We start from the raw sequence: 23,498 nt of genomic DNA on the forward strand, positions 1-23,498 counted from the left end.
ATATCAAACAAAGCTCCTCATTAGCACTCTTCAAGAAAAATCTTGATGATTGGATGGGAAATAGGAAATTCACCCTGGGGATCACTTCTGTGTCTCTGCCTGACAGTGGCACAGGAAAATAAATTTCTTGGGTGGCAAAAGCCAGGGTACCTTTTTGGCTGGGCTTGTATAGGCCCCAGGGCCAATAGCCTAGTACCTACCTATGAACCTATGAACCTATGAACCTTTGAGCCTTGCCTAAAAAAGGTAATATGGGGACAGCAAGAGCCTTGGCCAGTATTCAGAAGCATAGGGGCGACAGGTGCAAACCATCTGTAGCAAAGCAATGAGGCTTGACTGTCATGTCATCACAGGCAGACAGAGACTGGATCCCCTTTGAATGACACCAGAAGCTCATCCAATTGTTAAAGTTTATCATCTTTCTGTTATATTGCAGTATCATGTAGGTGAAGGTAAGATGCTACTCAAGGTCAGGGTCATACCAGCCTGGACTACTTGATCATAGAGCTAATATATATCTCTTGTCATGTTGTCCTGGGAGGTATGTCTCAGATCATTCACACTGACATGTACAAAGAACATGTCATATATGTACCTGTTCTGGAGTGATGTAAGTGCTTGTGTTATGTGGTGGATCATAGCACCTGACAGACAACTGACAGTAACCTTCCCCTTGTCCAGCCGAGTGAGTGGAACATCTGTGTGCCTGACTATGAAGTCACCTATTACTAGTGTGTTGGGTATGTTGTTTTGCCTTAAGGCCTGTTGTGAGGCACACTGCTTTGGTGTATTATGTGTTTTCTGGTATGTGCTTGGAGGTGCATGGTGCTTGCTTGTCTGCTTAGGATGACACTCTCTCTTTTTCAGATTAATATTTGTATTCTCCGAGTATGGTAATGTGTATTTATGTGTGTGTTTTGCTGGTGCTTATATTGTAGATCTATGTGAGACAGTTGTTGTTGTGGTTGTATGACCCTACTCCTCCTGACTGTATTGTCCAGTATTGGGTTGACAGAGCTTCGCCATCGGTTTGACCCTGTGTGTGCCAGCATGTGGTGCATCAACCCATATATGATATGGTCATGGCCTATGCATAGAATACACTCACAATACACCTAGTATGATAAGCCTGCTGAGGTTAGCAAATCTGAAAAAAACCTTTGGGCAAACTGTCAGCAAGTAATGTCTGTATTGCACCCTGTAACTCCATATTGCTTGCTGAAGTGTAAAGACGTACTTAGTTATGATTAAGAACACCGCACTTGCCAACTGTGTGTGTGTTTGTGTGTGTGTGTGTGTCTGTCTGTCTCTCCCTGGGGAGAGGGCAACCTTTTTGGAGACTACTCACACCCCTTAAAAGTGGTATACTCATCTTTGTCAAGTCTGATGATGTCACCATCCTACAAATATACCTGTGGAAAACTGAAATCCCAGTCATGTGTATAGCGTGTCGTGTCAATGTGTACTGCTGTAGTATTGTTAGGTAGGGGTTCAAATCCTGCACTTGTCAACTGTGTGTGTGTGTGTTTCTCCATGGGGAGGAGCAACCTTTTTGGAGACTACTCACACCCCTTAAAAGTGGTATACTCCTCTTTGTCAAGTCTGATGATGTCACCATCCTACAAATATACATGTGGAAAGAAGAAACCCCAGTAATATGTATAGCATGTTGTGTAAATGCGTACTGGTGTAGTATCATAATGTAGTTAGGTAGGGACTTAAATCCTGCACTTGCCACCTGTGTGTGTGTGTCTCCCTGGGACAAAGCAGCCTTTTTGGAGACTACTCACACCCCTTAAAAGTGGTATACTCATCTTTGTCAAGTCTGATGATGTCACCATCCTACAAATATACCTGTGGAAAGATGAAATTCCAGTAATGTGTATAGCACATTGTGTAAATGTGTATTGCTGTAGTATCATCATAATGTAGTTAGGTAGGGGTTTGAATCCTGCACTTGTCAACTATGTGTGTGCCTCCCTGAGGAGAAGCAACTTTTTTGGAGAATACTCACACCCCTTAAAAGTGGCATCTTTGACAAGTCTGATGATGTCACCATCCTACAAATATACCTGTGGAAAGGGGCAATTCCAGTAATGTATATAGCATGTTGTGTAAATGCATACTGTTGTAGTATCATAATGTAGTTTGGAAGGAGTTTGAATCTTGCACTTGCTGACTGTGTGTTTCAGGTGTGTGATACTATTGGTCAATGTGGCGTGGGTTTTGATTTTTCTAGTGTATGACCTATCACAATGACAACTGTATGTGCATTACACATGTAAGGTAGCTGTGGGGCAAATCCATATACATACATGTGACCTCAATTATTTCATAGGTGGGTACTCTGCTTTCTCCATGAATGCATATGTTATCTTTGCCAGAGTGTGCTGGCACGTTCCAGACCTTAGGCCACTTCTGTATGCTTGTGACAAGCTTAGCCACTGCAGTGATCCCTGGGCTATGTCTTCTGTTTCACATCCACTCATCATGGTTTCTATTGAAGAGCATGAGTGAGGGTTTATTCTTGAGGTATATTTGAAACCTGTTCCAAAGCAAGCAAAGTCTGGCAAAGATGACTAATCATTATAGGTGTGCAACAACCTCTGGGGATCTGCATGCAAACCCTTTATTGCTTATGTGCTCCACAGAAGGATTTCCAAAACCCTTTGGTAATGTGATTATCAAAGGAGAGATGACTAAACACATGGCTCTATGTATACATTAGTACCTGTTCCACATTTTGGGGGCTACTACCTATGTGGTAGTCTGGGGATACTTTGTTTTATAAAAGTGGATAACTATGCTTTCTTTGGCTTATAGCTTTACAGCATGAGTTTGACACCAGGTATCTTTCTCTATGATACCCTTTTGGAGGATGTGTGTGTCATCTGGAGAATAAAGTATAGCCCACAGTATGCATTTTCATCAGACGTGGGCAGACATATCCCTACTGTGTTTGCTTGTACATAAGAAAGCTATATGCTAAACAGGAGTGATCCCAGGACTGAGTGCAGGTGAATACCACTTGTTACTGGCATAGAATAGCACATAGAGGCTGCAAATGTTACTGTGTGTCCTACATCTGTGCGTCAGTTGTCAAGCCATCATCTAACAATCGTTTATGGTCAGTCTGTTGAGGTTATGTATAATACCAGAATGTGGGATGGGTATGAATTGCTGGTGAGCTATAGCTTGGCTGTGTTGACCTCCCCTCCCTCACCTATAGCCTTGTTAACTGGCTTGAAGTCTACTAGGTGTAGGAGCCATGATCTGGCCTTTAGAGAACGTAAGTGGGTATGGTGCAGTGTTTTCAGGTTCATAATGTCTCTGTTAATGAGTTCCATAATGCTGTGCTCCATAGCCTTCCAGATAACATTTGTCTGATATATAGGGTGAGAGTTTCCAGGATCTGTTGTAGTTCTACCCTTAATCAATTTATGTTAACATTTGCACTGGGTGTGACGAGGGTGGACAGGTTTAAGAATAAGTATATTAGAGGGTCAGGCCAGGTTTGAAGGTTAGTAGACCAAGCCAGATAGGCAGGATTAAGTTGGTTTGTACATGTGCTGAGGAGGGATGCAGAGTATATTGTGAAATAGATGCTAAGGATGAAGCTGCCAGGTAACAGGAAAAGAAGAATGTCTAAGATGAGGTTGATGGCTGTGGTGAGAGAGGAAATGCAGGTGGATGGTGTGATAGCGCAAGATGCAGAGGGCAGGAAGAAATGGAAACAGATGATCTAATGTGGCGACCCCTAATGGGAGCATCCAAAAGGAGAAGAAGAAGAAAATGTTGTAGTTCAACCCTTGCGGACTGTGGACATCATTACCGTGCATCATTCCACAAGTATGTAACCTGTATAGAGGCTGCATCTGGACAGAGTGTTTAGGTGAGTGGTGACTTCATATGTCAGCTTGTGTATGACACAGCCAGGGACACTGTCCAGTACCATTGCCACTGTGGTTTGGACTTTGGTAAAGAGATGTTTTAACTAGAGTGTCTGTGAATCATCAGGTTTTACATTCTTCAGGTCTGGAAATGTGGCCCTTTTGTAACGACAGGGTGGTGAAATCCGCATTAAAACTGTCTGACAAGGAATTGGTAATGTCCTTCAGATAAGTGTACTTTGTGACCATTTACATTAACTGTGACCCGATCTGAGATTTCCCCTGTAGATTATAAACAACACTAAAGAAAGCTTTAGTGTTGTTTTTGGAATCCTTGCCATTTTGTATTTTGAAGCTTGCCTTGTATGTTTATTGAGGGATTGTATTTTCGCAATGATACTGACCAGAGAGGTTATCCCTTCTTGGTATGTAACTCTTTTTTGGTACAACTTCACAATTTCTATTATATATTTAGTTTATGACAGGGGTCCATGAGACTAATGCACTTTTACTGTATAAGTGAGAATTTCTTGTGTTTGTGATAGCACGTTCCATGCAATCCTGTAGGTGAACAGTGTGCATTACTAAAGGATTATGCAGCTGGAACAGTGTTAACCTTAGTAATGCAAACCAATGACAGATAGCAACAACAGCATCACCCACAGCACAGTGTCAACACGTGTCATACACACACATGCACACTCAAGTTCCAATGTGTGTAGTACAATGCATACTGGCTACCAATAGAAACTATGGAGTGCTAACACTGGCCAATACAGGGCATGTTACCCTGCCCATGTGTCCAATATGCATGTACATGCAGACAGTGCACCTCCACCATGTTCACAAATGGACATCTGCAAACCTGTGTTGTACACACTCCACACTTACTGTCCACTGTATAACTCATGCTGACACAACTACACACATCAGCCAAGTGGCACATGGGCAAACAAAACGCAATTGGAATAAACACTGGTGAAAACAATACAACATTGCTAATCACAGCTTTAATGCATCATGCCTGCTCAGCTACATCTTCAAGGATATCATTACACTTTACTGCTGACAACATGCTACACATCCAACCGTTGCTATACGTTATTAAAGTCACCCTGTGCATCAGCACCAAGTTAGCCTGTTCCTGAATCAATGTTACAGATGACAGGAGGTGGCACAGGTTTCATCATATGCACAGGGTGTGTTGCTGGTTTGCCAGAGGCCTACACTGAGCCATACATTTGAATGTGAGTGTGTGTGTGAGGGCCATGAGTACTGTTATGGGCCAATGTTGATGTCATGTGTGCGGGTATGTGTTTGTCCTAGGTTTCTGGATTATGTGTGTGTGTCTGCATGCACACAGTTCCACCATGTGGCTGCCATATATGGGGATTTGTGAGACAGCTACAGACTGTACCTGGCAGGCTTTGCAGATCACTGCGTCTTGCCACGGATATGGAACCTGTGCCTGGCAGGGGTGCTACAGACAGTATCAGGTACTAATCCAGATTGGGTACTATCTGAAGAGGTTGACATATGTCCACTGGATCCAGGTCCCTGCTGGGACTGGCCAGAGCCACGTACACGTGGTCAGCTAGGACGGTCTATGGACAGCCCCACCCAACATTGCTGGGGCTGGTACTGGCACTACGGGAGCGGCTGTGACTTACTGGACATTCATGGTGACCTCCAGCTGCTGATGTTGCTGGCATACATCCACGTCAACGTCTCAACCATCCCGCACTGTCCTGACACATGGACATGACATTGTGGATGATATCCAATGTCTCAACCCAACGTCTATCAATGACCTCAGTGTAGTTACGTATAGCACCTGCTAGGTCATGGATACTGTCATTTACAGAGGTGTTATGAGCCCTCTGTGCCCTAAGTCCCTGTCTGGTGTACCACTCCATTCGTGTCTGTGCCTCCATGACAGCCTGGAACATGTGTTTGGTAGAAAGAGGTGTGGCACTTCTGCCAGGGGCATGATGACCAGCAGTGCTCTGATGAGAACCCATGGGCATCTGCCTATGTGGTACCATTCCAGACATCTGGCTATGGCTGCTGTATCCTGATACATGTGCCATAGATACCACACTGTCCTGGCCAGTGCCAACCGTACACTGTCCCTCAGCTAAGGGCAATGGTGATGATGGATGTACAGGCAGTATGACTGTGTGCATGGATGGGGTGGAGACTTGTGTACTGTCAATTGGTGGCCCAACAACAGACCCTGACAAACCTGCCTGTGCTTCAGCACACCTATCCTCATGATCACTGTCTGTCTCAGTGACATCAAGTTCCCTGCTGTACTGAACCAGCCCCACCTCAGCACCTATGAGAGGAAAACAGGAAACACACTTTAAGACCTGAACATGACTTCAGACCACATGCACACATGCGCACATGCACACATGTGCACATGCACACATGCACACATGCATACACACAAAAATACACTCCTCCCTAAAGCAGACACACACAACACCAGCAATCTCAGAACATTCACAATAACAGGTGATGGTGGGGTACAGTATCACAAGCAAAACAGTCATATCACACATGTCAGCATACATGACATGTATTGCTCAACAGTATGCAGTGCAAGTGTAGACAGTCCTTGTTACTAACAGTATACATGGCTTTGATGCATGTGTTTTGTTAGGTGATGGGCCTCCCCCTGGAACACAATGCATACATGGACACAACATTGCTGTGCAGCAATTCATAACCCTGTAATGTACTGTGCACCATAACTCACAGGTGTACATACCATTGCTGGATGTGTATCTGTGTGTCAGATAGGTATCCAATGCTGATTACAGCCTCTGTGTCTTTAGCAAATAATTGTGGACACATTTTTAGCACATGCATGATGAGTATTCACACAACATCATCAGTGGTGCATGGATAATTGATGGAATACCATTCGGCCACATACCCAATGTACGGTACTTATGGTGAGTGTAGATCATATTGTGGACATGCCAGTCTCATCCATGACATGGCATGCTAAAACACAACTGCATATTTAAACACTACACATGCCCAATGTGTGTCATATGACCTAGCCACTCAATAGCATCACAAGACATATATGTGTCAGTTGTGCAAATGGTGATTGGTATGCATATTGTTTAGAGGTGCATATGTGTGCACACATGCAACATTAAGGTGTATAGCAATGAAAGCTATGTGCAGTACTGTGGTTACACTAACTAGATGGGGTATAGTACCATAGGCCATCATCATGAAGCATCATGTGGTCACTCAAGGCTACAAATGTTTCCCAAACCAGCAGTAATCATGCTGTGCTGGAACTGTACTACCTTGGCTACATTCATCATTTCACAAACAGTTGTTATGTGAGTTTGTAAGGAGGCCAATAATGAGCATTCCCTGACATGAATGTGTAGTGTGTTGCAGAGTGTTTAAATGCCCTGTGATAGGCCTCTACCCCTCAGGTATATTATGTGTAATGTGTGGATGAGATTTTGGATACTGGAGTGTGTCTTTACAGAGGGTTTGGGAATCCTTTATGTGTAGCATGTTAAAATGCTCTGTGTATGACATAGATGTGTATGTTATGTGCATGTTGAGTATCAACTGTGCCTATCCAATGGTCACTACAGTCTAGCCACATTTGTTTGATATGGTCTGGGTATTGCATGTGTTTGAGGCAGCTAATCACATTAGTGAGATGTGCGTGCTCTTACACCAAGCATGCACATCATGCATTAGGTAGGTGTGTTACATGTGTACATGGCCTACACCTTAACTATGACATGCACTTTTTATTTACAATAATAAATGTAGAACACACACACCAGCATCTGTCCGCTGCCTTGATGTCACCCCAGAGGGACCTACAAAGAGATGAGACAGTTTGTCAGTGGCCACAACTGTGGCATTGCTACTGTGTGTTTGCAATCTTACAGTACAACATTTTACATTCACAGGGCTACAGATTATGTTTCAAACGATCAGTATTGCGCAACAACAGGCTCCACATTTTTGAACGACACACTCCACATCTCACATATGCATGATCTACCAATACAGATAACAGTAGTCTACAGATATGCCATGTTACCTGCATGCTCCATGTGTGCTTGCTGGGTGGCTCCAACCTCCATCATGGTGTATGTCTGCTGCTGTTGCTGGGCAGGTGCCACCAGGCTCAGGAGCAGCTCCTCCACTCTGGTGAGGGGGGGAATGGATATTAACACCACCTCATGTTGCAAGCTATTGTCTACGCACATCAGCAGTATGCTGGCTTTCACGTCTGAGAAGATCACTGCAGTGGTGGCGTACCTGCTCATATGTCCGGTTATGCAGGCCTACTTAATTTACCCTGTGGACAACATCTTGCCACATTGCAGTACGCTCCTGCTGCTCCTGGCTGGTTCGTGAGAACATGAGACTGTAGTGCTGAATCATACTGCTAGTAATTATATCATCTTCAGCACTACTGTAACTGGGGTTCCTGCGATGGGCCATGATCCCTGGAAGACATAAATACAAAAATATGTCTGAGCAAGTCATATGGCACGTTTAACATTATACAGTACAGATATAACTGAACTGCCATATATAGCAACCTATTAGCTAACTGAGAGTGAAACACTGTAACTGCCACTTATCACTGCTCACACCACAACTGCTTGAAAGTGCCTTGCTCACTCTGTAATGAACCATGTTCTGCACAGCAACAAAATAAAATCACTATATAAGACTATACAAGAGTACCTGGCACACTGTATGCAACACGATGCACCACCTAGCCACAGCAGATATACATCAAGCTGATGTGTAAAGAAATATATCATCCATCACAATCAATGTAAGGCCCAGTAAATGTATTACTATTATACCACACAACTTGTTAATGGCAAACCCATGACCAAAATATGCGCACAATTGGGAATATAGGTCGCATACTGCTGTAGTACACTATGAATGTTGCTAGATACGCAGTTATATGTTTTACTACACATATGTCAAAAGACATGTTACAGACATGCCCACACACACATCAGACATAATTACAGGACACAAAGGTATGACAACCCAGATAAGCTTTCAGTGTGTACTATACAGTACTGTGTGTCAGTACTTACACAACCTTAATCTTGAGAAATACAATCTGTGATGAATACAGGGGCCACACAAAACAGTGGATGCAAGCAATGTGGACATACACCATACTTTGCTGTACAGGCCCAGAGCTTCAAGTAGTACTACAGTACACACAGGATTTGGAATCAACATCGGTACCAATCAATAATCATAGATGTAGTCTTTAGCCTCCAATGACACACCCTAGTTAAAACCAAGGGACTTAATCATACTGTATGCAATAGCACTTGTTCTGCCTAGCAACAGAATACACAGCTTTTGCTAGGATCAAAGCAAGGAACCATAATACCATGACATAAACAGTTTCCCACTAAGCTATCCCACAGATACATATCTTTGACGTATTCACAAACATATTGACCATCACAGTCAGTCAACAGTACAGAGAATCTATTGCAACAAGTAGATGTAGGTGTGTATGAGTATATATAACTATGTGATGGTCAATATGTTTGTGAATACGTCAAAGATATGTATCTGTGGGATAGCTTAGTGGGAAACTGTTTATATCATGGTATTATGGTTCCTTGCTTTGATCCTAACATAACACAATGACTCAGGTCACTCCAAGGCAAGTACAAATATGACTCAGTCATTGTCCATGCTGGTGTGAATGACCTGAGACGTACCTCCCTGGACTACATGAAAAGAGTCATAGATGAGCTCTCTGAGCATGTGGCCCAGGCCGGTATGACCCTGACCTTGAGTAGCATCTTACCCTCACCAAGAATGATGCCACAATATGAAGACAAGATGATCAATTTCAACAATTGGCTTAATTATTGGTGTCATTCAAAGGGGATCCAATGCCTGTCAGCCTGGGATGACATGCTCGACAAGCCACGATGCTTCGCTAGGGATGGTCTGCACCTGTCACCCCTGGGCTTTCGGATATTGGCAAAGGCTCTTGCTACCCCCGTAGTGCTTTTTTTAGGCAAGGCTCAAAAGACAAACCCACCTCCATAGGTATCACAAGGGATAAGAAACTAAGAGTAATGCTACTCAACGCTAGAAGTCTAAACCTCAAGATGCACGCACTCGAAACTCTCCTTAGCATGGAGAAAATCGATATCTGTGCAGTAACAGAAACCTGGTTCAAGGCTCCCGAGAGCACCCCAGCACTACCAGGTTATACCTCATACCATGCTTTTCAGCCCCAAAACTTGGACCGACCCACAAAAGGAGGGGGAGTATCAATATTCGTCAAAGATACCCACACCTCCAGGTTGGTGGCACAGCACGAAGCATCAGAAACTATCCATGTGCAACTAACAGTGGGTAAAACTGCCTTCCAGTTTATAGCCTGCTACAGACCACCCTCCCTAACCCAGGAACCCCACTCGACCTTCATGAGAACACTGGAAAATATGAAGGTCTCTCCAAACACCATTATATTGGGCTTCAACTACCCAAACATAGACTGGGAGCATTACTCTAGCTCCAACACCCTAGCCCAAAGGTTCCTAGAATTTATAAACTCAAATGCTATGGAACAACTTGTTACCACTCCCACAAGAGGGGAAAACATACTGGACCTGATCATCACCAACATGGGGACTCTATGCTCCAGACCAGAAGTGTATCCCTCACTGGTAAGATCAGACCATAAACTAATCTCACTGGATGTTCACATCCCGACACCACCCCTGCCCAGAAAACCACAGTGAAAAACTTCTCTAAAGCAAATTTCGCACTCCTCAAAACTGAGGTGGAATCCTTCAAATCCCCCAGGCTGTGGAAAATACGGCCCAGACCGCAGAATCATTTATAAACGCATTCTATGAACACCTTCAGGAATGCATGGATCATGCGATCCCAAATAAAACCAAGACCCAATCCTCCAAAGGCAGACGTCCTGTCTGGTGGACCCCAGCCATAAACAAGCTATACAATAGAAGGAGGAAGCTACTAAATGATAGAGCAAAATTCCAAAAAGGGAAGGCATCTCTGATCAGTATTAGCAAAAAACTACAGGCACTCATAAAATCGTCTAAGGCCAGCTTCAAGAGAAAAATTGCACAGGACACTAAGGATAATCACAAGGCTTTCTTTAGTTATGTTAGGAACCTGGGTGGTAATTCCCAGATATGCTCAGAATTAGTCCAAAATGACAAAAAATATACCGAACCCACAGACATTGCCAACATCCTAGCTGACAGGTTCAGCGCAAACTCCCCCCCCCCACCAAAAGGGCAAATATCTATTCCAGCAGAGTGCTGCCCCCTGACATCTCGGATGCTCATGTAAGAGCCGCCCTCTCCAAAGCAAAAAACACAGCATCAATGGGACCAGACGGTGTCCCGGGCTGCGTCCTACATGAACTCCAAGAAGAGCTAAACCCAAACATAAATCTACTGTTCAATCTCAGCCTTACTACAGGATATGTACCCAAAGAGTGGAGTACAGCAACTGTGGTCCCTCTCCACAAAGGTTGTGCCTCAATGGATCCTGGAAACTATCGCCCCATAAGCCTGACTAGCTTGGTCTGCAAAGCTATGGAAAGGATAATCATGGACCTTATAAATAAAGATATTGGGGACCTACAGACACTGGATCCTACCCAGTTCGGCTTTGTTAAGGGCAGATCCTGCCTCTTAAACCTGATTGATTTCTTTGAAACGGTCACCAAGGCCATTGACGAGGGGAAGGTGATCCACACAGCCTACCTGGACCTCGAAAAAGCCTTCGATACAATACCCCACTCGGGCATTATAGATAAGCTCACCAGCTTAAATATAAACCCCTATGTCACTAGATGGGTTGCAAACTGGCTCAAAGACACAACCCACATGGTTAGAATTGCTGGAGCCATGTCAGACTCCAACCAGTTACAAGTGGCGTCCCACAAGGCTCAGTCCTGGGACCTCTCTTATTCAGTATATATTTCTCGGAGGTACAGGCCAACACGGAAGGACTGTGGCTGACCAAGTTCGCAGACGACTGCAAGCTGGGCACCATAATCGACTCTCCAGCCGACACAAGCATCCTCCAAAAGGGCCTCATAGAAACAGACAACTGGTGCCAGAGCCATGGCCTCAAGCTAAATGCCAAAAAGTGTATAGTCATCCCCTTTGGCAAAAACAAAGTGCCCACAAATTACCACATAGGTGGTAATCCATTAAGTACAGAAGAAGTAATTAGGGACCTGGGGACCCAAGTTGATAGCAATCTCTCATTTGACAACCACGTGGCCAAAGTGGTTAGAAAAACATTTTATATAGCCCACCTAATCATGAAGGGATTCACATCTAGATCAGGGAGGTCATCGTGCCTCTTTACTCATCCCTCATCAGGCCCATAATTGAGTACAATGCCCCTTTTGGGATGTACCTTACCAGACACCTGCAGCAACTGGAAAGACCCCAAAAGTACCTCACCAAGAGGATCAAAGAGCTCAAACAGATGCCATATGCTGCCCGGTTAAAGAAACTCCAGCTCTACTCAGTGGCATACCGCCTGTTCAGAGGCGATCTGTGCCTGATGTATAAAGCCATGTCCAACCCAGAATTAATGGACATGCTGCACCTCAGAAAATCCAAATCCTATCGAGCTACACACTCGAGAGACTTGAACCTCAGCACTGAAATAAATAGGACATGCTGGAGGGACAGATTCATAACCCAGAGGCTCCCTTCACTCTGGAATAAAATCCCAGTCCAGGTTAGGCAGAGTCCCTCATTGACTCTCTTCAAGAGGAATCTTGATGAGTGGATGGGAGATTGTAGGTTTACCCCGGGTATGACTTCTGTGTCACTGCTAGACAGAGGCACAGTATACTAACCTCAAAAAAAGGGCATAGCAAAATTAATTTAAAATGGGTGGCGAAAGCCAAATACATTCTGGCTAGGCTTATAAATGCCCTAGGGCAGATAGCCTAGTATGAACCTATGAACCTAGATATATATATATATATATATATATATATATATATATATATATATATATATATATGTATATATACATATACACATCCATTGGTCTACATATACATATATATGTAGGCACATATACATTTCACCTTTCATAATGAGAATATCAATTATACAAAGGATGTAAGGTGTACAGTAATGTAATAAAATCACACAGTCTTGGGATAAATGCATTGAAGGTGTTGACAGCCCAGGTAGCTTTAGCAGGCCTTACTGGCTTCAACATTGCAAAGTGAACAAACCACCCACAGTGTTTAACCACCACATGTCATATACCAGCACTGTATGCTGTCTTGTTTGTCACACACTAAAACCTACATGCAAATATGCACATACTAACCTTCACCAACATATATATCTCCACCCTTCACAAACAGTTGCGATATGCCCCCTGCTCTATGTACATATACAGATGTGAATATATATAACACATATATATTTCTCCGTATGTGGGTGGCATACACACACAAGGTCCACGCTGTTGTAAGTCCCTGGACCTCACAGCTGAACTGCTGGGCCTTGCTGCAACACAAACAGGTGTCACACACTAACATTGGGGGGGTATATATGGCTACAGATGCTAGATAAGCATACTAGACTGCTACAGCAGTTGCCAGTGCTAAGCTACACTTTTATATGACTATCATGCATGTGTTGTTCTGTCACACCCATGTTTATATAATGTCAGTGCTAATCCCCCCAACAGCCATTGGCCACACTACTGTTACAGAACACAGATAACATGGATGAGATCTTTGACATTTAATGCTGAGCTACACATTTCAAAGGTATGCCCCACTGCCCACAGTATTGTCCATAGCAGTAGTTAAGCAGAACATCTGTGCATAAAGAAGTACTGCTGCCACATATGAATGGTTCACATTATGTAGACTATTCTTCAATAACATCTACTACATGCCAGTAAATACATATGTGTCACATACCTTTCCTTTGTATGATTTGGTAATATTTCTTTTTCTTTTTCCTTTTCTCTGTCTCTCTCTCTGTCTCTCTCTCTGTCAGTCTCTGCAATAGAGTGATTGTGTTTGTTGGCAGAGATTGCAGCCTGCCTTTGTAGGAATTTGCACATGAGCATGTGATGGCCTCTGCACCAATTAGTGGCCACCATTTTGCTAATTGCATGCAGCTGCTGTGTAGTAATTGCAGTAATCACTGTCATATCAACCCAGTACTATAAATTGCTAACTCATGTAGGCGTAGCCCTTTCAGCTTTCCAAGATGGAGATCATCCTTGTTTGCTGTGGACATCATTGTTTAAGACAGAAGGTTGGTATAGTTCTTATATCAGAAGCCAGGGGTGTAGCCAGAGATTTACATTTTGTACTCAGACCTAATGTTGCTGCTTCCAGTACCCACTTGTCAATGTAGAAATGTACTCACCCCTCAAAATGCTACCCCAAGATACATGGAAAGTTGTATTTTTTTTCAACTGTTACAATTAACTGCTATACAAAGCTAGTTATTGAGATGTATTCCTTTGGCACAAGAATTGTTTGTGAACTGCTATATTGTGAATATTCATTTACTCAGTTCTAAACAGTTTGTGCTTTTTTAGTGCTGACATTAGCACAAGCTGCTCAGAAAAACTAGACACATTTCAGTACTGTGAGTATGCTTACCTACATCCTTGGTAGACCCTGCACACACAGGTATATTCTACATTTGGGTAGGGGCGCAGAAGTACAGAGAGCGTAAGTACTATTGTGTGGATTTTAACTTGCTGGACTTACAGGGTTGCTGTGTACATGTTAGTTTATCAAGGCAAGTAGTCTGTCTGCGTAACTCCCAACTGTGGACCTATCCACATGGTAGCCAGAGAATAGCCTGTTATTTTTTGTCTGTGCACCACACAGGTCTTTTCAGCAATAGAGCAATGGCATTGTTACAGTTGGTTGCTACCAGTACATGGCTACATCCATTTGTATTTCAGTGTTTTATTCCTACATAAGAGTATGCTTCTGAAACTCCTTCCAAAGCTATTTGCACAGTGTGTAACAGCAGAAAGGCTGATATGCCTCTGTGTTTCTGCCTCTGCCAGACCTCTCAACCACTCAGGTACATATTTGAACAGATATCCAAGAAGATGAATAGAATAAGAAAAACTCACTTTAATAAAACAAAGCTTTAGGGAATAACCCTTCTTCACTGTTTCTTTACATATTTGAACAGACTCAGGGAAAAGTCAAGAAAAAGTCAGGGACAATCAGGGACACCTTTAAAATATTAGTGCCATTAAGGTGAGACATTGAGAGAATCAGAGCATATGAATTAATACACCTTTTCTGAAGTAAAAGAAGTGTCTAACTCTTAATTATTGTCATTATTCATTAAGTGTAATTCACCACCTTTCTGGCCAAAGTCAGTAGTTTTCGAGGGATTCAGAGGGACAGAGCTAAAATTTGTTTCAAAATCAGGGACATCCCTGAAAATTAGGGACAGTTGGGAGGTATGGCCTCTGCCCTAAACATATATGCCAGTGTTTGTCCTGCTGTGATACTGTGTGGGGTTGTAAAGTGATGGTGTAACATTATTTCCAGCTAGAATGGCTGCTTCTCTTATCACAGTCATGTAATGTAATCCCACAACAACTGTTGGTCAACATCCACAGAACAAGTTGTGTGATATGGTATTCCTATTTTTCCTTTACATTCACTCATTCTGATGCATGATATATTTATTTAAGCACCAACTTGATGTATGTCTACTGTGGCTTAGTGTAGTTTGTGCAAGGTCTGGGGTTCGAGACTTACAAAGGTGTTTCATTTTGCTCCTGAGCAGAACAAGGGCCCAGACATACAGAGTGACTAAGGCACTTTTAAGCAGTTGTAAGCGGGTTTGCGCATTGCTGTGCATTGCTTAGCCAAGCGCAAACAAGCTCAAACTCGCGCAAGCCCACTAACTACTAATAGTGCTTAGTCCCGCTAACCCCCACGGTCATTTCTTTGAAAGAAAAGAAAAATGGGGAGATAGGAAAGTGGTGAAAAAAGGGCACAAAGAGGGAAAGACAGTATGTAAAATAGCTCGGGATGTGCAGGACGGGTGTAGGGAAGGTCCATAGCTGCCCATTTCATCAACAGCAACAGCTGTGCATATGCAATAAATTTGGAGGTAGATATGAAACCTTCAACCCCTGAGAGAGGGGTGAGGACAACAAAGTATGTTGTAATGCAATTAAATAACATTTCATGTATCCAGTGGACATGTGTGCAAAATGGGCAGTTATGTATGGGGCGTAATTTTTTTTGGGGAGCAGATTGCCCCCTTTTTTTTCAGGTGAGAGTGGAATGTGGGGTAGGGGAAGTAGGTATATTTGGGGAGGTAGGTTGGGGAGGTAAACAGACAAGACAAACAAGATGCATACAGGGGCAGTATACGACACATATGGTGGGTGAACACCTTTGATGGGGAGGGATGTCATGAGCCTCCAGATGGAAACAGTGGGACTGAGGTCCCCACCCATGGGCAGTCACAACTGCACCTTCATGGCCCAGAGGGTGGCTGTGCTGGGGGCTGTGTAGGAGGGGCAGGCTGACCCAGGAATTGCACCACTCGAGCCTCAAGCTGGCATAGAGGTTCTGCTACAGAACGTTCAATCTCTCTACGCACCACAGCCTGGACCGTTCAAAGGGTGATAGGTGGCCCTCCTCCACCCATGCTTGCATGGGGGGGCCAAGCCCCATTCCCTGCAGCACTTCCACCCAAAGGTGGCACAGGGCCAATAGAGGAGGAGGTCCCAGGCTGGGCACCGGATATGCTGGTGCCAGGTGCCATGGCCAGCTGAGGTGGACACAGGTGGGTCCGCTGGGACCAGCCTTCCCATACGAACTATGTTTTGGAGAGTTTAATAAAGATATGGGTTAGTAACAGTCAACAGCATTCCCAATTAGTTATAACAGCATGCAGAAGTATTCCCATTAACCCAACACACCAGATTTTTAACAGTTGAAAAGCAAGCATAACACATGCATATATAGAACAATAGTGGACATTACAACAGCATGCAGGTTGAATTGATGGCAACAGGCTACCAATATTGTGGTATTTTAACAGGGCACATGCATAGAAATAATTACAAATATTTATAAATCAATAGGACATATGTCCCAACAAATGTTTTGAGATTTGACATACCGATTGAGGTGTGGAATTGCATTTTTTATGCACATACAGTAGGGTGGAAAAAGATAGCTCAATTAACAACTTATATATCCTTCTAGTTTTCACTACATTCCTATTAACTGCAGTTATATGTCCCTTTATTGTATTATTACACTATACAATGTCCTTATATTGTGCAATTGGATTTTGCTAGATCATTATATACATGAGCTATATCTTACATACAAACTGTCCAAGATGCAGATGTTACTGCTACATATTTTGAGAGTTGCTCACACACATTACTGCTAAGATGGTACCCTGACGGCTCTACTTTCATATAATTATTATCTAGATATGTTCAGGTGAAATTATCAGTTATATGTTAACAGCTCCCTACATTTCTGGCAGCACACTGACATTTCTGGGGAACACAATACCAAGCTACTCATGTGCCAGGTTAACCTGTACAAGCTGGGCATGAACCAACAGTTGAGGGCTGTAAATATGCATAAAGGCTACTGGCACTCCCTTCATCCACGTTATATGGGCCTACCCAAGTGTGGGTTGACACTGCTTAATATAACACTACTATTTGTAGAATGCAACAGTACAGCAACATATCAAAGAAAATTACACAGACGCACTACAGGAATTATACATTTATTAAAGGATTATTACACCTTTATTTATTGTGTTAAAACACTTTTTGAAGACTCTCTCATTTAGTTTACATAGCAGTACATGCAGAATAATTACTAACCTGCCTGATGACGCAGCCTTTGCAGCCTATCTTCATGGGCTTGCTGATTCATAGCCCGGACACCTGCAGCTGTGAAGTAAATGCAGTGATATTGAGACATACGTATCCATAGTATAGACAAGCATAACAATTCTTAGCTACTTAATACAGAGGCTACTTACTCAGTACTGGGGCATTAGGCATCGCACAGGATTCCTGGATCCACTGGTCCAGTTGATCCTCCCCACATCGATTCAGGTCAGAATAATGGTGCCTGACCTGCTCACCAGTCCGAGAAACACCAGTGGCACTGGTGAGATCATGAGCAAGACTGTTCCAGGCCTTGGTTTTATATTGGGTACCCTGGTACTGGCTCCGCAGGAGTCTTTCCTCATGATTGTGGACAAGGAGCCAAACCATTACTTTGGACTCCTCAATGCTCCAGTGTTGTGCTCTAAATCGAGTGCCTTCTCCAACACCGGCCATGCTGACTGCAGAAGGAAGCTGCAACCAGTTATAGCAAGTATTCCCACTTGTGGAGCTTAAATATGCCTCATTTCCCACACTTATTTGTGATTGGCCAGTTTTGAAAAAACTCAGCTGTAGGCAAACCTGCTTAGCTGATGTTGGCAATGTTTAAAATTCCTTTGATAGATATGTCTGTTGAAAGTGCATGTTTATGAAATGCTGTCATGGCTTAGTGGTTAAGCACTATGACTATAGTGCTCAGTATCCTGAGTTCGAGCCCTGTCACTGCTTTTTATTTTCCTACTGGGCAGACCTGACTGGTTAAGGTACAGTAAAGGAGGTGTGGCCGTGTTTAACCGACTTTGCTCAACTTTGCCCAACTTTGCCCAACGTTGCTCGACGTTGCTTGACGTTGCCCGACATTGCACTGGTTAGCACGGTGCACAGCTACTCGCAAATATGTTGTGATTGCGTTGGTTAACGCAGTGCACAGCTACGCGCAAAGACATTCTGCTGGTTAAAGCAGTGCGCAGCTACAAGCAATTGGATTTAAATATGCTCAATACTGGTAAAATCTGCTTAGCAGTACTTTATATTGCTTAAAATAGGGTACTCATGCCTCAGAATGCATAACCATTTCACCTTCATACATATATATATATATATATATATATATATATATATATATATATATATATATAAATATAATTCGTTCACTACTACATTTAGCTTTTCAATGCTTTTTACAAAACTTATACATAAAAAATGTCAGGAAATATTTTTGTATACAGATTTCCAACAGAAAATGGAACGTGCAGTAGTGGGACTCGAACTGGGAATACCTCCTCTTTGTGCGAAGGCTCTAACCACTACGCTATTGCTATTTTGATTAATTTGCATATATTTTTCTTATTATCCTCTTCTGGTGTCTAAGCTGCTAACTGTAGCTAAGTAGTGGGCAAACCCGCACAAACTCACGCAAATAAGGGCAGCTATATCAGATGAAATAAAAAAAAAAATTAAAAATCTTTCTATTTTTAATTTTGTCAGTTGTTTAACATATGGGGGAGCGTAGTGTTACACTGTGCACATGTGAGCGGACTAGCTCATGTAACTTGACATTGTGGCATTTCTTCATTGCAGGGGCGTGGATTTTTGGACTGCTGGGCAGTCCGACATGCCCCCTACACTCGTCCCCACTCCGTGTAAGCTTTAGAGTTGAGGCAGCACGCCCTCATTAATATGCATGGTGCGCTGCCATCATACTCTTAGACTGGCGCTTCCGCGTAAGACTAATCTAGTCTTACACGGAAGATTAGTAAATCCTGGGGACTATTAATATTGTGAAATGAATTGTTAGAATGCACCAAGACTAGATTTTTACTGAAAGCTCTTTGTCACATTACACACAGTTTAGTAACTGATATAAAAAGGCTATGATAATAACAAAAAAGTTATTAGTATTTTACCATAAGTGAACCTTGCATAGTATACTCAGGTGAATAGAGACATACTGGATGTGTATATGAGCTGTAAACAGAAAAGTAAGGTATGATTACCTGCAAGTAATGTTAAAAGACTAATTACATTCTCTAAGTATGCATGGCTACTCTAACAGAAATGAGTGCCACATTTACATAATATACTCACTAGGGTATTGAAAATGTAACTCATTAACTTGTTTTATCAAGACCTTCATATCAGATAAGAATAAGCTTTGCATCAGGAGATGGCATCTACTTTTTATCCTGATCCTTAATTACATAATATTTACTAAACTACATGGTCTGTGCCTTTAGGAAGTAGGGTTGCTTAAACCTATGCAAATTCTTAGCATAAAATTATGCTTATAGCTGTTTAAAAGGGTGCAGACCAATATGACTTTTTGTGAGAATTTTTTTCTTTTTTGCTCTGTATTTTATTCCTGCCTTGGATGAACCATCAAATTACCCCTATTAACTGATCTACCATTTTATTCTATAGCCCTGATTGCTAACTGTCTTAGTGGGAATGAGACCAAGTTGTTGGTGGGCCTTTCACATATAGCAGTAATCATTTCTAATTCAGAGACAGCTCTACCATCATCACTGACATGTCTACCAATACAAAGATATGCAGCACCATGGTGGGCTCGCTCAGGAGCTATGCTGAATACAAATGAGGCATACTGGGTTGCTTTCCCTTGGAACTGTCTGTGATAAGGCATTTATGCACACTTGCTTGGTTGTGTAAATTAGCCAAGCCACTCTTGGCCTCTCAGAAAGCTCATGTTTATCCATTGCAGTAGATGTAAGTACTGATGAGTTTAACAGACAGGTAGTGTTGGTGTGTGTGTGGATGTGTTTATGTGGGTGGCTGCGTGTGTGTATATAAGGTGTTGCATGTGTTAGTGTATGTGTGAATGTGTGTGTCTGTGTGGGAGGTCACAGTAGAGGGATAGTGAAGGGATAGGTAAGGTGTGTGTGTGTGTGTGTGTGTGTGTGTGTGTGTGTGTGTGTGTGTGTGTGTGTGTGTGTGTGTGTGTGTAAGCAGAGAGAAGGTGTGTGTGTGTGTGTGTGTGTGTGTGTGTGTGTGTGTGCGTGTGTGAATACTGCAGAAGTCCAGTTAATGGAAATGTTAACCCTTGCTCTGAAATTAATGCTGTTTGGGAACTTATGACTGAAGAATTCTATATAACCATTAATACTTGTCTGATGTTGTGATTGTAGAAGTATCCGTAGTACTTTTGAGTGTCAAAGAGCAGCAGATTGTGATCTGTAAGCCCCATCATGGCCAAAAGGTCTCTCAGGTGAGTAATGTAAGTTATGCCCTATTTGTTTATTAATTCCCTCTGGGACATAATGTAAGAGAACTGCTTGGTACCCTCATACAGTTTAAGATGTGAAATGTTGATCTTTCCTTGGTGTTTGACTTGAGCACTTTGAAATGTGTTTATTCACTTTTGGGGATCAGTATGATGGGCTTATTTACTTTAAATGAGCTTGATCTGGGTGCACATACACTTTTCCAGGGAAATATGTCATTCTGTAAAGGGACAGTTTTGTGTTATTTTATTATATTTTATTTATTTGATGTTATTAATTTCATTATTATGAGTTATAAAATTAAAGAATGATATTATAAGCAGTTACCTCCAACATGCAAGCCAACCCTGACAATGACAGGCACGCATTAGATTTGAGCGTATGCTTATTTCTCTACTGAGCAGACTGACAGGAAGCCGCGTTGGTAGCTAGTATTTACACGTGTGTGTTTTTGGTATATTATAGCCATTGTTACTATTCTATTGGAATATCAAGCCCACTTAGGTATTTCTATTATTATTATATTAATAATTATATTAATTATATTATATTAACTATGTTAATAATTATAATTATATTTTAATATTTAGTCTAGTAATAGATGAGTGATTGATAAGAAATTTGGGGAAAAGGCAAGTCACTGTAAAGGAAACCCAAATAGAAGGATCTACTGCGGTCAAAATGGATGATAGATGTAAAATTGTTGAAAATCCTTCAACAAATTTTCAATTATCAAAACGATGAAAGGTAGTTAGAAAATATGATCCTGATTATTTAAAATTTGGACTTGCATGGAATGGTGACAAAAGAGATCCACATTCTCAGTGTGTTATTTGCTATGAGCAAATGAGCATATGTGACCAAACAAATTACTCTGACATATTGAGATAAAGAATACAGATTTGAAAAACTAGCCACTTCATTTTTGAAAGCAAACTAAAAGAATTGAATTCATTAAAAATGTGCTTTCTCATTTCACCAGTATTAATGAAAAAGCTATGCATGCCTCATACCTTGTTAGTTTGCAAATTGGGCAGTCTGGTAAGCCTCACACTACTGGCGAGTCATTAGTACTCCATGCGATAAAAGATGCTGTTGGAGTTATGTTTGGTGACAAGAGCTTGAAAGAAGTTGCGTTAATTCCACTTTCTAATAACATGGTTGCATACAGTATTGAAGAAATGTCCAAGTGGGTGGAAGATCAGCTTATCACCAGCATTAAGGTGAGTACATTTTTTTCTCTGCAACTGGATGAGTTAACAGATGTACATGGTTTGTCCCAATTGATTGCTTTTATTCATTTTGTATGGAACAATGAGCTGCAGGAAGATATACTATTTTGTGAACCAATTATTCAAAATACTGGTGAGTAAATATTGCAAACCCTTAATGCTTGTGTAAAATCGAAGGAACTGTACTGGATGAATTGTGTTGATATATGTACCGATGGTACATCGGCAATGTGTGGTAAGAATTGTGGTGTTGTGACACACTTTCTTAAATGAAGTCTAAATTTGTCATAGACTCACTGTAATCTTCATAGTGAGATGCACATTAGTATCTAAAACTATGTCAGATGATTTGAAAATATTTTAAACACTGCTGTGAAAATTGTACATTTCATCAAGACTAGGCCATTACAGTCATGCATAATTGAAAAACTGTGCGAAGAGATGGGGACGTTTCCATAAATCTCTTCTTTTACATACTGAAGTACTGTACTTTGGCTGTTGAGTGCAAAGTGCTATTAAGACTTGTTGAACTCTCCAAAGAAGTCACAATGTTTCTGGATGGGCAAAATGATTACCTAAATGCTTTGCATGATGAGATGTTCATTCTGAAGCTCACTTATTTGGCAGATATATTTTCAAAATTAAACAAACTAAATTTATACTTACAAGGAAGGGAGGGGGCTGATATATTTGTGGTACATGACAAAATTCAAAGCTTTACTAAAAAACTTTATTTACGGAAAAAAATATTGAAGACCGAGATTATGATTGTTTTAAGACATTCACAACTTTTATCATTGAAAATGAAGTGACACCAGCTGACGACTTAATCTCTGTAGTAGTTGCACATCTAGACAAGTTGAAAGAAAGTTTTGATTATTATTTCAGTGATGAAATGAAAAACTGTGAGAAAAACATCTGGCTTGTGAATCCATTTCAGAGTGATGTGGCTACCTGTATATCTATGAAGGAAGACAAAGAACTGACTGATTTATCCAAAGACACTTTGTTGAAACTGAATTTTAATCATAAAAAAATGATACAGTTTTGGTTGTCAGTTCAAAACACTTATCCAACTCTTTCAACTACAACTTTAAGGGTGCTGCTTCCTTTTACTACTTTGTACATGTGTGAAGTTGAATTTTCAGCAATGATAAGAATTCAAAACAAAT

The sequence above is a fragment of the Protopterus annectens genome, chromosome 1.part0 (assembly GCF_019279795.1).
Source record: "Protopterus annectens isolate FY-2018-M chromosome 1.part0, PAN1.0, whole genome shotgun sequence".
Lineage (NCBI taxonomy): Eukaryota > Metazoa > Chordata > Ceratodontiformes > Protopteridae > Protopterus > Protopterus annectens.